At 47.1% G+C, this 11,589-nt stretch overlaps 1 pseudogene; it reads right to left on the bottom strand.

The window, feature by feature from the left end:
* Positions 1–394: 394 nt before the first annotated feature.
* Positions 395–1,236, bottom strand: Rps2-ps35 (ribosomal protein S2, pseudogene 35; annotated as a pseudogene).
* Positions 1,237–11,589: the final 10,353 nt, after the last annotated feature.

The following is an 11,589-nucleotide window of genomic DNA, read 5'->3' as shown; positions in this document are numbered from 1 at the left end:
CCCTCAGAAGCAAATGCACCATGGCTTTAAGGTTTAAACAACACATGGAAGGATAGCTCAAATTCCCCTCCCACACACACCTCTGCAGACCGTTCAGAGCTGCTGATGCTCCTGGGAGCACCGTCTTTCTGTGCTTCCTGCTTATGGTAACGTAGCCTCACTCAGACCAGCAGATATAAAAGGGCCAACGCACTGCACAGATAAACACTGACAACAGTCTCCATCATGAAAGCCACAATTAACTTTTGGTGAGTACCTACTGTGTGCCAGGCAGATGCAGCCACCAGGTAAGCTTAGAGAACTAAGCACTGTAAACTGTAGGCGCTATCCTGAGACTCCTTCATACCCTGGGTGTTAATTCCTCCTCCTCTCCACCATGCTTTGAGTGCACACGTGCATGTGCACCCACACACACGTACACACTTTAAAATCATCATCATCATCATCATCATCATCATCATCATCATCAGACTTAATTTACTTATTTTTCTTGTATAAAACTTTTAGCAGCCACAGCTGGAGTCTGGGTCCTCTGAACGGAGACTCTGGTGTGGGTTTCCACAAGATGGTCAGTGAGTTCCTGATCAGGAATCTTGGTGAACAGATTCTTTTTCCAGAAGTCAGGGTTGAGGTAGCTGCAGGTTTTGAAAATGGCATCAAAGGTGGCCTTGGCAAAGCTGCCCAGGGTGGCAATGCAGCCCCTGGCTGATGTACAGTAGTCATCCATACCAGCCATCAGCAGCAGTTTCTTGGGCACACGAGCAGGACGATGCCAGTGTCTCCGAGGCAGAGATGAGCTCCACCTGTGAGAGTCAAAGTAGCCTGTCACCTTACACAGAACAGTGTGGGGCTTGCCTGTCTTGTGCCCCCTGTAGCCTCTCCACACTGGGACAACGGAAAGCTTGGCCAGGATGCTGGCCCCTCGGATAGCAATGGCCACCACCTTGGAGCACTTGGCACCAAGACCAACATAACCATTGTAGTCCCCAAAGCCACCAAAGGACTTAAACCTGGTCCAGTGGCCAGCCGCAGTCTGCTTCTGCACCGGCAGTCTCTTCATTCTTTAGGGATGTGCCCAAGAAAAAGCCAATGACCTCGGATTCCTTAATGGGCAGTGAGAACAGGTAGAGCTCCTCCAGGGACTTGAACTTCATGTCCTTGACCAGGCGTCACCGCATGGTGACAAGGACCCATTCCTGGTCTTTGGCTTTACCTCCACAAGCCCCTCATCCTGGTCCTCTGGGCCACCCCTCGACACTGGCATCTTCTGGGTGTTTCCCCAAAGAAGAAGCAGCCTCACGTGTACTTTTGTAATGTCTTGTGTGGCCCAGTCTCATCTCAAACTCCTGGGTTCAAGTGATTCTTCCAACTAAGTCTGTAGATGTGTAACACCATGCAAAAATGTGACTGCTGTGCCAACATAGCTTTTTTTTTTAAATTGTTTTTGTTTTTTGTTTTGTTTTTTTTTTGTTGTTGTTGTTGTTGTTCTCGTGTGGAGCGGGGAGCAGATGTATGCCATGCTACATGTGTGCATCACAGGACAACCTGCAGGGATAGGTTCTCTCATCCCATCATGTATTGCTTGGGAATTTTACTCAGGCCACCAGGCTTGGTTACAGGCACCCTTATTCCCTCTCACAGGCCTTCAGTGTAGTTTCTGTTTGTTTGTTTGTTTGTTTGTTTGTTTGTTTGTTGTTTGTTTGCTTGCTTCCTTGCTTCTAGATTCACCTATTTTATGTACATGAGTGTTCTGCCTGCACATGTTTTAAACTTGACCTTTTAAACTGAGGGTCTGGAAAGAAGCCACACCTTGTACCGAACCTCCTGCAAGGTCGGTTAACTGATTCACACTTCAATGATGGCACCGGGGAGATGACTCAGCTGTTAAGAGCACATGGTGCACTTGGAGAAGACCTGGGTTTAGTTCTTATCACCCACGTGGTGGCTCAAACCATCTGTAACTGCAGTTCTACGGGATCTGACCCCATCTTCTTGGCCTCTTTGGGAATCAGGCACAAAGGTGGTGCACATACATACATACATACATGCAGACACACACTCATTCACATACAAAGAAGTAAATAAATCACTTTTAAGGAAAAACTTAAATGATTTTGGAGAGGTTGTAATGTTGCAAGTTCAGAGCTTAATTACAATTTATCTTGACCTGTCTTTAGCCTCCTAAATAGAGATCCCTTGCCTACCTCTGTATCTGAACTAAAATTTGTGTGCCTATAGGAAAAAACAAACAAACAAACAAAACCTTTTAAAATGTATTAATGCTAGTTCCTACCACCCAAAAAGCTAAGCCTGCCATCCGATAGCATCTGAAACCTTTGGCTGAGATGTCCCTGCTTTGCTGTAACCCACCCACTCAATATTTCCACCAAAACATTTGTGAGAGTACTTTCTACATCCTAACCACTAGACCACCAGAGACGCGACCACCAATGTATTTGCACAGTGCCTCGATGTGTGACTTTCTCTTCTGGTACTGTAGAAACTTCAAACTGTCACCATATTGGAACATGGAATCTGCTCAGAATCCGTGTTCCTGTGTCGTAGTCACTTACAGTTGGCTTCAGAATAAACTATTTCGTATCCCCTTGGAGGTGAGAATTGTTTGATTTTTGTATGATGATCCCAGAGATCCTACTCTGGGGACCAGTGTCTCCCCTGCCCATATTGGCTTGCCAGAGAGACTGATGACGAGGGCTGTAATTCAGTGGTAGAAGGCACCAAGCTTGTGTGAGGCCTTAGGTTCATTCTCTGGTGCTACCAAGATTAAACAAATAAACAAGCGGAACAGTCAGGCCAGGTGCGGAGGAACAGGGATGTGACCCGAGCACTCAGGAAGAGCTACCAGTGGGTTCCGGGCCATCCTGGACTACATGAGATCCTATCTTGAAAAAGAAAAGGGAAAAAAAAATGTAAAAATGCTATATGCAAGCCGGGCAGTCGTAGTGCAGGCCTTTAATTCCAGCTCTCAGGAGGCAGAGACAGGTATATCTCTGTGAGTTCAAAGCCAGCCTGGTCTATAGAGGGAGTTCTAGGACATCCAAGCTTACAGCGAGAAACCCTGTCTCAAATAACAACAACAACAAAAATCTATATGCATACAGCTCTACATAGAAAAGACCCCTGTGTGGCCAGTAGGGCAGATTAGTGGGTAGTAATATTTCCTTTAAAAGCCTGAGTTCCATCCCTAGAACTCTCAAATACCCGCCTTACAACGTATGCACACACGCATGCAAACACTAAGTACAGTGAAATTACAAAAGTCCCATGGAACTTTAAACACAGTGAAAAGCTCCGTGAAATCCGTCTCGGCCACCGCCGCTTCCCTTGCAGGCTGTACAGAGCCTGCATACAGGAAGCTTTCACAGCATCTGTAGTATTAGCAAACAATTGGCTGAAGAACTGATTTCTAGGTGGTAGATCCCTGTGGGCTTGCTTTCTGTCCAGGTACGCGGTTCCAGTATCCCAATCGTCTAACTCTTCTACAGTGAACATGGATTTCTTAGGGAGGAAACACACAGAATGCTCGGAATGTGGCTTCAGTGGTCGAGAACTTGCCTTGGTGTGCTGATGGCTCCGGGTTCCATAGGAAGCCGGACAGGGAAAGAAGGGAGAGATGGAAAAAGGAAGAGGGGGAAGGGAGGAAAAAATAAGTGGAGAAAATAGAGCCTGGGCTAGACTTGATGGTTCATGCCTGAAACCCCAGCTCTTGGGAGCTAAAAGTAGGAAGATGAAAGCTAGCCCTGCCTACAAGAGACCCTGTCTCAAAAACAAAAGTGGGGGAGTGCCCTGAGGTCATCTTCTAGCAGGAGAATCCCAAATCTGGTGCCTGAATAAGTACAGAGGGTGACTGGGTTCCCAGAATCTCCTTGATCTGATTCCTAAGAGAGATGAGAAGTGGGGAGTGAGGGGGGATGGGGGAATGGGGGGGGATAGGGGCGGTGGAGCGTGGTCCAGCAGGCTGCCCTTGCATTTCTGTGGGTCACAATACATTCTCTGCTGTGGTGGGTTTGCTGGGTGAAGGAGAGAAGCATGTCCCAGAATAGCTTCGCGAGGACTCTAAATGATTCATAAAGCACGTTTCCTTTCCAGCAGAGGCAAGGCCTGAGTCTTGGCTGACTCTTTCAGGCTGCTTTGGAGGCGGCCTAGCCGCTGGCCCTGGAACCTTTAGAAGCAAACCCCTTCCTCTAGAAACCGGCCCTGTACTGTTGTGTCAAAATCCATAGTCCTTCCAGACCCGGGCTGGCCCAGCCCAATCCATGAATGCTGAGGAAGCCAGGAACAGTCAAGCAGATTTAGATGTTCTCTTGACCTTGAGGCAGTTAACTCGGCAGAGCTATCTTGTGGGGCCCAGCAGAGTTCTGGAATAAAAGAGGCGAGACCTCGTTGGCCTGTTGGAGCTCTACTCTTTCGTTCAGCTTTGGTCACCATAGTGACTTCATTCTGAAGCCGCAACCCTGCTGTTATTTCCTCATATTCATTTATAATAAGACCACCCTTGAGTTCTCCGCCCACTGGGGAAGCAAGTACCGGATGCATTGGAAAACGAGAGGCTAATGCAATGGGGCCTAGGATGGTAGGAAGGTCCTCTGCTGGGCAGAGGGGCAAAGGTCAGAGCTGGGAGGGAATTCAAGTGCCTCTGGGTCCCAGCCCCATTGTGGTATAGCCAGGTTTGAAGCAGAAGCCCTGAGCCTTGGCCTTGTCGTTCTCATTGCATTTGGTCACGATAGAAGCACAGAGCCCTAGATTGCTTGGCTCTTGGTCTTTTGCACCAAGCTGGGTTCATACTTAGCAGGATTATCAAAAGTTGTGGCAATCAGATCCTAAGCCTTTCATTAGTGGCCTAAACTAGAACTTTTGTTGCCAAAGACGCACATCTGACACAGATTTGCAAGTGCATTAGCTCATTTCATTCTAAAAATTATAATGCTCTTTAAAAATGAGAAGCCTAGGGGCTGGGGATTTAGCTCAGTGGTAGAGCGCTTACCTAGGAAGCGCAAGGCCCTGGGTTCGGTCCCCAGCTCCGAAAAAAAAGAACCAAAAAAAAAAAAAAAAAATGAGAAGTCTAGCTGTAGGTAGTTCAGGCTGCAGGGTCATGGTGGTCCAGGCCTGTAAGCTCAACATTAGGGAGGCTTGGGAGGACTAGGAGTTCAAGGTCATCCTCAGCTACTTTGTGGAGGCTGCTTGGATACACAAGAACCCGTCTCCAAAGAAGATGGGGGTGAGAGCTTGAGAAAGTAAGAGCAGAGTGCTGCCAAGTGGTGGTGGCACATGCCTTGAATCCCAGCAGGCAGGTGAATCTCTGTGTTCAAGGGCAACCTGGTCTACAGAGTGAGTTCCAGGACAGCCAGGGCTACACGGAGAAACCCTATCTCATATTAAAAAAAAAAAAAAAAAGTCTTAAAATTAAAACAAAAAACAAAACAAACCCAACCTGGAGCGATGACTCAGCAGTTAGAGCATTTTTAACCCATGAAAGTTTGGATCTCCAGAACACACTTAAATGGCTACTCAAGGGCTCAGGAGGCAGAGAGGAGGATCCCCAAGTCAGCTAACTAGCTAGAGGAGCCATATCAGTGAGCTCTGGGATTAACTGAGAGACCTGTCTTGATGAGAGGTAGAAAGCAATCAATGAAGACTCCAGAAATCAACCTTGGGCCTCCACAGGCACCTGCACGTGCATATCTGCATTCGTGCCCACAAATAAGAGAACACTCAGAAACATACACACTACACACCTACAAAAAACAAAACAAAACAAAACAAAGCCTGAGACTTACAGTCAGGGACAAATGGGAGTCCTGACTATTTAACAATACATGATTACACACACACACACACACACACACACACACACACACACACACACACACACACACACACACTTTGGGGAATGAAAAACCACCAATATAAAGCTTTACCACACAACATGTGCAGATTGGAGGGTGTTTTGTTTTCTTTTGTTTTGTTCTGTTCTGACAGTCTTTCTGTGTAGCCCGGGCTAGCCTTAAACTTGGCATCCTCAGGCTGGAGAGATGGCTCAGCAGTTAAGAGCATTGACTGCTCTTCCAGAGGTCCTGAGTTCAAATCCCAGCAACCACATTGTGGCTCACAACCATCTGTAAAGAGATCTGATGCCCTCTTCTGGTGTGTCTGAAGACAGCTACAATGTACTTATATATTAATAAACAAATAAGTCTTAAAAAAAAAAAACTTGTCATCCTCTTGCCTCTGCTTCCTGGGTAGGATTATAGGCCATTAGCCCTGGCCCAACCCAATTCTTTTTGTTGTTGCTTGTCCCTTCTTTCACTTGACTTCTGAAACAGGCCTTCCTGTAACCCAGGCTGGCCTTGAACCCCTGATACTGCTCCCTCAGCCTCCCTAGGGCATATTCTGACAGCCTGCAGGGCCATTCCTCACTAGTGACTAGGAGTGTCACGAAGCTCATTCATCCAGGCAGTGACTTTGGAGTCTCTAAGCTGTGTGGTCCGTTCCTTGCTATAGTACTTCACGCATGCGCATATAACTTTCCTGAGCCCAGGAGACCATGCTTCATCCAGTGACTGTGAAGATTACATGAACATGCATGAGGACAACAGCACTGTGAAGTGGGCTTAAAGCAGTTTCTATTATTGGAAGATCTGAAAGTGGTTTCTTCCTATAACTACAGGGAGGATGTGACTGGTCTCCATTCTACTCACCCTGTTGCCCAACCAAACCTACCCCAAGGTCTTCTTTTACTTCAGGACAACCAGGAAGAAACAGAGGCGAAAGGTGAGGGGGTAAAAGATACACCTCAAGCAAGACTAGTCTCAGGAGAGTACAAAAAGACACTTGCATCATTAGCCACCCGTTAAATGCAAACTTCGAGGAGACAGAGTTACTCACTGGATAGCTATGGAACATCAACAAAAAGACGAAGGATCGGTTGACTGCGCCATTCAAATGAACGGTCTGTATATGCAAATCCATTGCGACTGAAAATAGTTGGGTAGTAGCCTAAGGCTGGGGTAAATTTGGAGATAGTGAATAAGCTAAGGCCTTTTTGGAGCTAAGGCTGTAGGTGATTAATCCATTCTAATCTCTCTGGCGATAACGCCTCCCCTCCGATACTCCTGAGTCATTACTTACTAAAATCTATATTTCATCTTTGCTACAATGGGCGGGAGGGACTGCTCTTCCCCGGTTCTTACATCATTGGTACTCTGTTCTCTGCAGCTCTCAAGCCTGCATCTTATTCCTTTCCCCAGCATGGCAGTTCTGCTTCTTCTGGGCTCCCTTGCCCACAAATCCTAAAGTCCCGCCTCTATCTCTCTGTCCAGCCAACCATTGGCTGCCGGCAACTTCATTTACCAATCAGAACCAACTGGGAGCAGGGACGCTCCGCATCTCACATGCTGGATTTTCGTGCAATTTTGGGAACCCAATTAACATAATACAAGCATTAAACCAAATCCACAACAGAGACTTAGCTACATCACCAGCCACTTCCTTTGTGCTTTGAGACAGGGTCTCCGTAAGTCATCTAGGCAGGCCTTGAACTTGTGGTCCCCCTGCCTCAGCTTTCAAAGTAGATATCGCCTGCACCATCCCGTTATTCCTTGCCCATATGGGCAATTTGTGAAACTTCTTCCTGCCATCTCCCCTTTATCTTTCTGGTGGGATGGAGAGTAAATATCATTTCCCTTCCTGGTAATGCAATAGTCAGTTTCTCAGTTACAGACACACACAGCCAGCTCCTCATAGAGCCATGGACTAAATACATAGTTTTGGTCCAAATCCCTAGGAAGTTCCCATATAACATTCTATATAAACCTGGTAGATGAGAAATGAAACCGCTCATTGACGGGGCTATAGAAAACTCACACTCTGCCTGTAAACGGTCCCTTGAGTGTCTTCATGAGTTCATGGCTTTCCCTGTGAGAAACTCAGCAATCCAAGTAAACAGCAGGCTTGGGACACCCATCTCCCAAGAGCTCACTGCCAATCTGAAGGCCACAGGGTGTTGTTGCTGTCTAATCTTGATCGGGTTCATTTCTCTGCCAGTTAAAGAATTAAAAGGCAGGAAAAATCTCGAGTGTCACAGGTAACAGTGAGGGTGGAGGGTTAGGGAAGCTGAAACACTTAGACAGAAGCACATAGAATCAGTGGCATTGTATCTCGTTTTGTCCAGCTTGGGCATTGTCTCTTGGAGGCCTGCTCTTTTCAGAGGGGAAGTGGTGGGGGAGTGGATCTGGAGCAGAGGGGAGGTGGTGGGGCAGAGGTGAGGAACCTGGAAGGAGTGGAGCGGGGGAAAATTGTGGTCAGGATGTATTGTATGAGAAAAGAATCTATTTTATATAAAATAAATAAAACGAGAAACAACAGAGGTGGGGAAAGAGCTTTTTACTAGGGGTGAGGAAATGCACACATACAGGAAACACAGGGAGAGAAAGACTATCCATGAAGCAGGTTTACAGGGTGGGGTACGGGGTTTCGGAAGCTGAAGTTTCTTCAGGCTCTCCTTGGAGGGCCTTGTGTTTTAAAGCCTTTGAAGGGTCTTCTTCCCCTGATTTAGGGTTGGTCTGTTTGAAGACAATGAGGATAGCTAATTGGCCCACAACTGTCTTGTAAACAAGTCCTGATCTGGCTTGAACTTGCTGATCCGGTTCATGGGTAGGAGACCCTGCCAGTAGGAAAAAAGCCCACAAGGCCTGTACTTAAAACTTTCCTGCCTCAGGTCAGAAAGGTGAGAGAGAAGCCATCCATCTTGGAAGTTTCCATTTTTATACTACCCAAAGTCATGGCCCTCTCCATATCTGTCAGCCTACTAGGGAATCGGTCTAACTCCCAGTCTCCCAGTATATGTCTGAGCTTAAGTCTGCTAGCTGCTGTCACCAGGCTCTGAGTCAGACTGAGGTGGACGAAAGGAGAATTCCTGCACTAGAGATCTGCCTACTGTCCGAAGCACTGTACCACCAGTGGATCTGTATCTCACTTGATACCCATTATTTCCTTTAATTTGTGAAGTAAGGCTTACGGACCAATTCTGAGGTACCTGAAGCCAGATCTGTGTTCTAACACACACATCCTTGCCATAGTGGCTGTCACTTATTGATGCCATAGGCAGAGTCCCTCTGAACTCATAGTTCTCATAGTCTACCACCGACAGATCCAAAGCAGCCCTCAGACACATGTTCTAACCATTCGTCTGAATGGTTTCTAAGGCCTACCCAACTCTATTCTGGGTTACTCTGAACCTCTAGGTCTGCAATCACAGTAGGAATGGGAGCTGTAAGAACATGGGCATTAGCCAGACCCAGTAGTACCAACCTGTAATGCCAAGCTATTAGGGAGCCTAAGTCAGGAAAATCATTGTTCAAATGTTCACAGGCTACATAACTTCAAAACCAACCTGGATCACATGAGCCTGTAACTCAGTCAGTAAAGTCCCTGACCCTTTAAAACAGGTACCTGATTCCAATCCCTTGAACCCAACTTACAAAAGAAAAAAGAGTCAGGCATAGTAACAGGTTTGTGAGCCCAGCATTAGGAAGGTAGGGAAAGATAGTTCGTGGTGTTGTGTTTTACAAAAGGCCAGGAAATGTTTGGTGGGGTGCAATATGGTGCAGTGGGAGGGGTGCCTGGGTGGGCCCTGGCTGAGGCATTCCTTCCTCCTGAGGTACCAGGTATAGTGTAGAATACATTTTATTTAGGGCATGGGAAGGGAGAGAGAGAGAGAGAGATTGGCCAGGAACATGTGGAGAGAGGGGGAGGGGAAAGGAGAGGAAAAAGAGGGTTAGGGAGAGAAAAGAGTCAGAGAGGCCAAAGGGCAAAGAGAGAGAAGGCCAAATAGTCCCTTTTATAGCAAAACAGGACAACCTGGCTGTTGCTAGGTAACCACTGGGCAGATCGGAAAAGGAATGCTAACACCTGCAAACTTGCTGGCCATCCAATGCAGACTATTTGGGGATGTCTAGGCCACTGAGGGACTCTGTCTTTAAATAGATAAATAAGTAAACAAAGAATCAGGTAGAGGTCTCTTGAGGAGTGACAAGGATACCAAAGTTTATCCTCTGGCCTCCACATATGCATGGTCACACTCACGTGCACACACCCACGCAAAAGGGGTGGGGGATACGTGGAGATATAGCTCAGTGGTAGAAGATTTGCCTAGCATGTGAAAGCCATACATTCAATCCCTGGTTATATAATCCCCAATCTCTCTCTCTCTCTCTCTCTCTCTCTCTCTCTCTCTCTCTCTCTCTCTCTCACACACACACACACACACACACACAAGCCAGGTGTGAAGGCACATGCCTGTACTCACATGTTTGTAATCCAAAGCACAGATAAGAGGAACAGGGAGTCCACAGGCAGCCTTTGTCTACATAACAAATTTGAGGCCAATCTAGGTTACATGAAATTCTGTCTCAAAACAAACAACCTCCCCCAAATCCCTCAAAAACAAAACACAAAAAAACAAAAAACAAAATTAGGGATCAAGAGATAGTTCAACAGTGTGTGTGGGGCGGGTGTAGCCCTGGCATGATATGGTTAAGGGAGGTTTTATTTAGACATGGGAGGGTAGCACCTGGAAGAATCCAGAACAGAGAGAAAAGAGAAACAGACTGGACATGACCAGGGCAGGGCTATCTGTGAGAGAAGGGAGAAGAGACAGAGACTAGAGAAAACAGAACGTAAAGAGCAGGTTGGGGGTGGGGCAGAGAGCAGCACCTTGTCCTTCTGAAGAGAACAAATGGCTGTCTGGGGGAAGGGAAACCTGGTGAGGTCAGGAGGGCTAGGATGCTTAGTGTGGACTTTAAACCATCTAACAGGTACTTGTGATACTGGGAGAGCTGGCAGGCCAGCATGAGCTTTGAAATGCTGATAGGCGCTATAGGTAGCCATGTGTCCCTTCTGCCAGATGTAAGGGAAATGACTCCTTTTAAGGGATGAGAACTGGCTTCACGAGTTCCTCAGAAATGCCTGCTTTTGTCTAACCACAAGCATCCTCCTATAGCCTAGGCTGAGCTCACTAGAGTTCACCAGATCTACACACCGCTTTTTTGGAGTCTGGGGAGTTGGAGTGGCCCTTGGGCCTGACCACCAGTTAGAGCACACACTGCTTTTGCAGAAGAAGCCCAGAGTTTGATCCCAGCACTCATGATAGGTGTCGAACCTGTAACCCAAACTCCAGAGCTTCCTTTACCCTTTTCTGGAACAACGGCACTGACATGCACATACCCGCACACAGACACACATTCATACACCTAATTGGAAAAAAAAAAAACTTTTTAGAAAAGTTAGAAAATCTTGGCTAAGCCTAGTCCCACGTACCTGTAATCCCAACACACTACAGAGGTTGAGGCAAGAGGCTCGAAAGTTTGAGGCCAGCCTGAGCTACATAATGAGATTCCATGTTGAAAGTAAGAGAGAGAGAGAGAGAGAGAGAGAGAGAGAGAGAGAGAGAGAGAGAGAGAGAGGAGGAGGAGGAGGAGGAGGAGGAGGAGGAGGAGGAAGAAGAGGAGGAGGAAGGGGAAGGGGAAGGGGAAGGAAGGGGAAGGAAGGGGAAGGGGAAGAAGGGGAAGG

Source organism: Rattus norvegicus, chromosome 10 (assembly GCF_021556685.1).
Source record: "Rattus norvegicus strain SHRSP/BbbUtx chromosome 10, alternate assembly SHRSP_T2T, whole genome shotgun sequence".
Lineage (NCBI taxonomy): Eukaryota > Metazoa > Chordata > Mammalia > Rodentia > Muridae > Rattus > Rattus norvegicus.
Note: the sequence above shows the minus strand (reverse complement) of the source record. Positions and strands in the feature narration are given on the sequence as shown.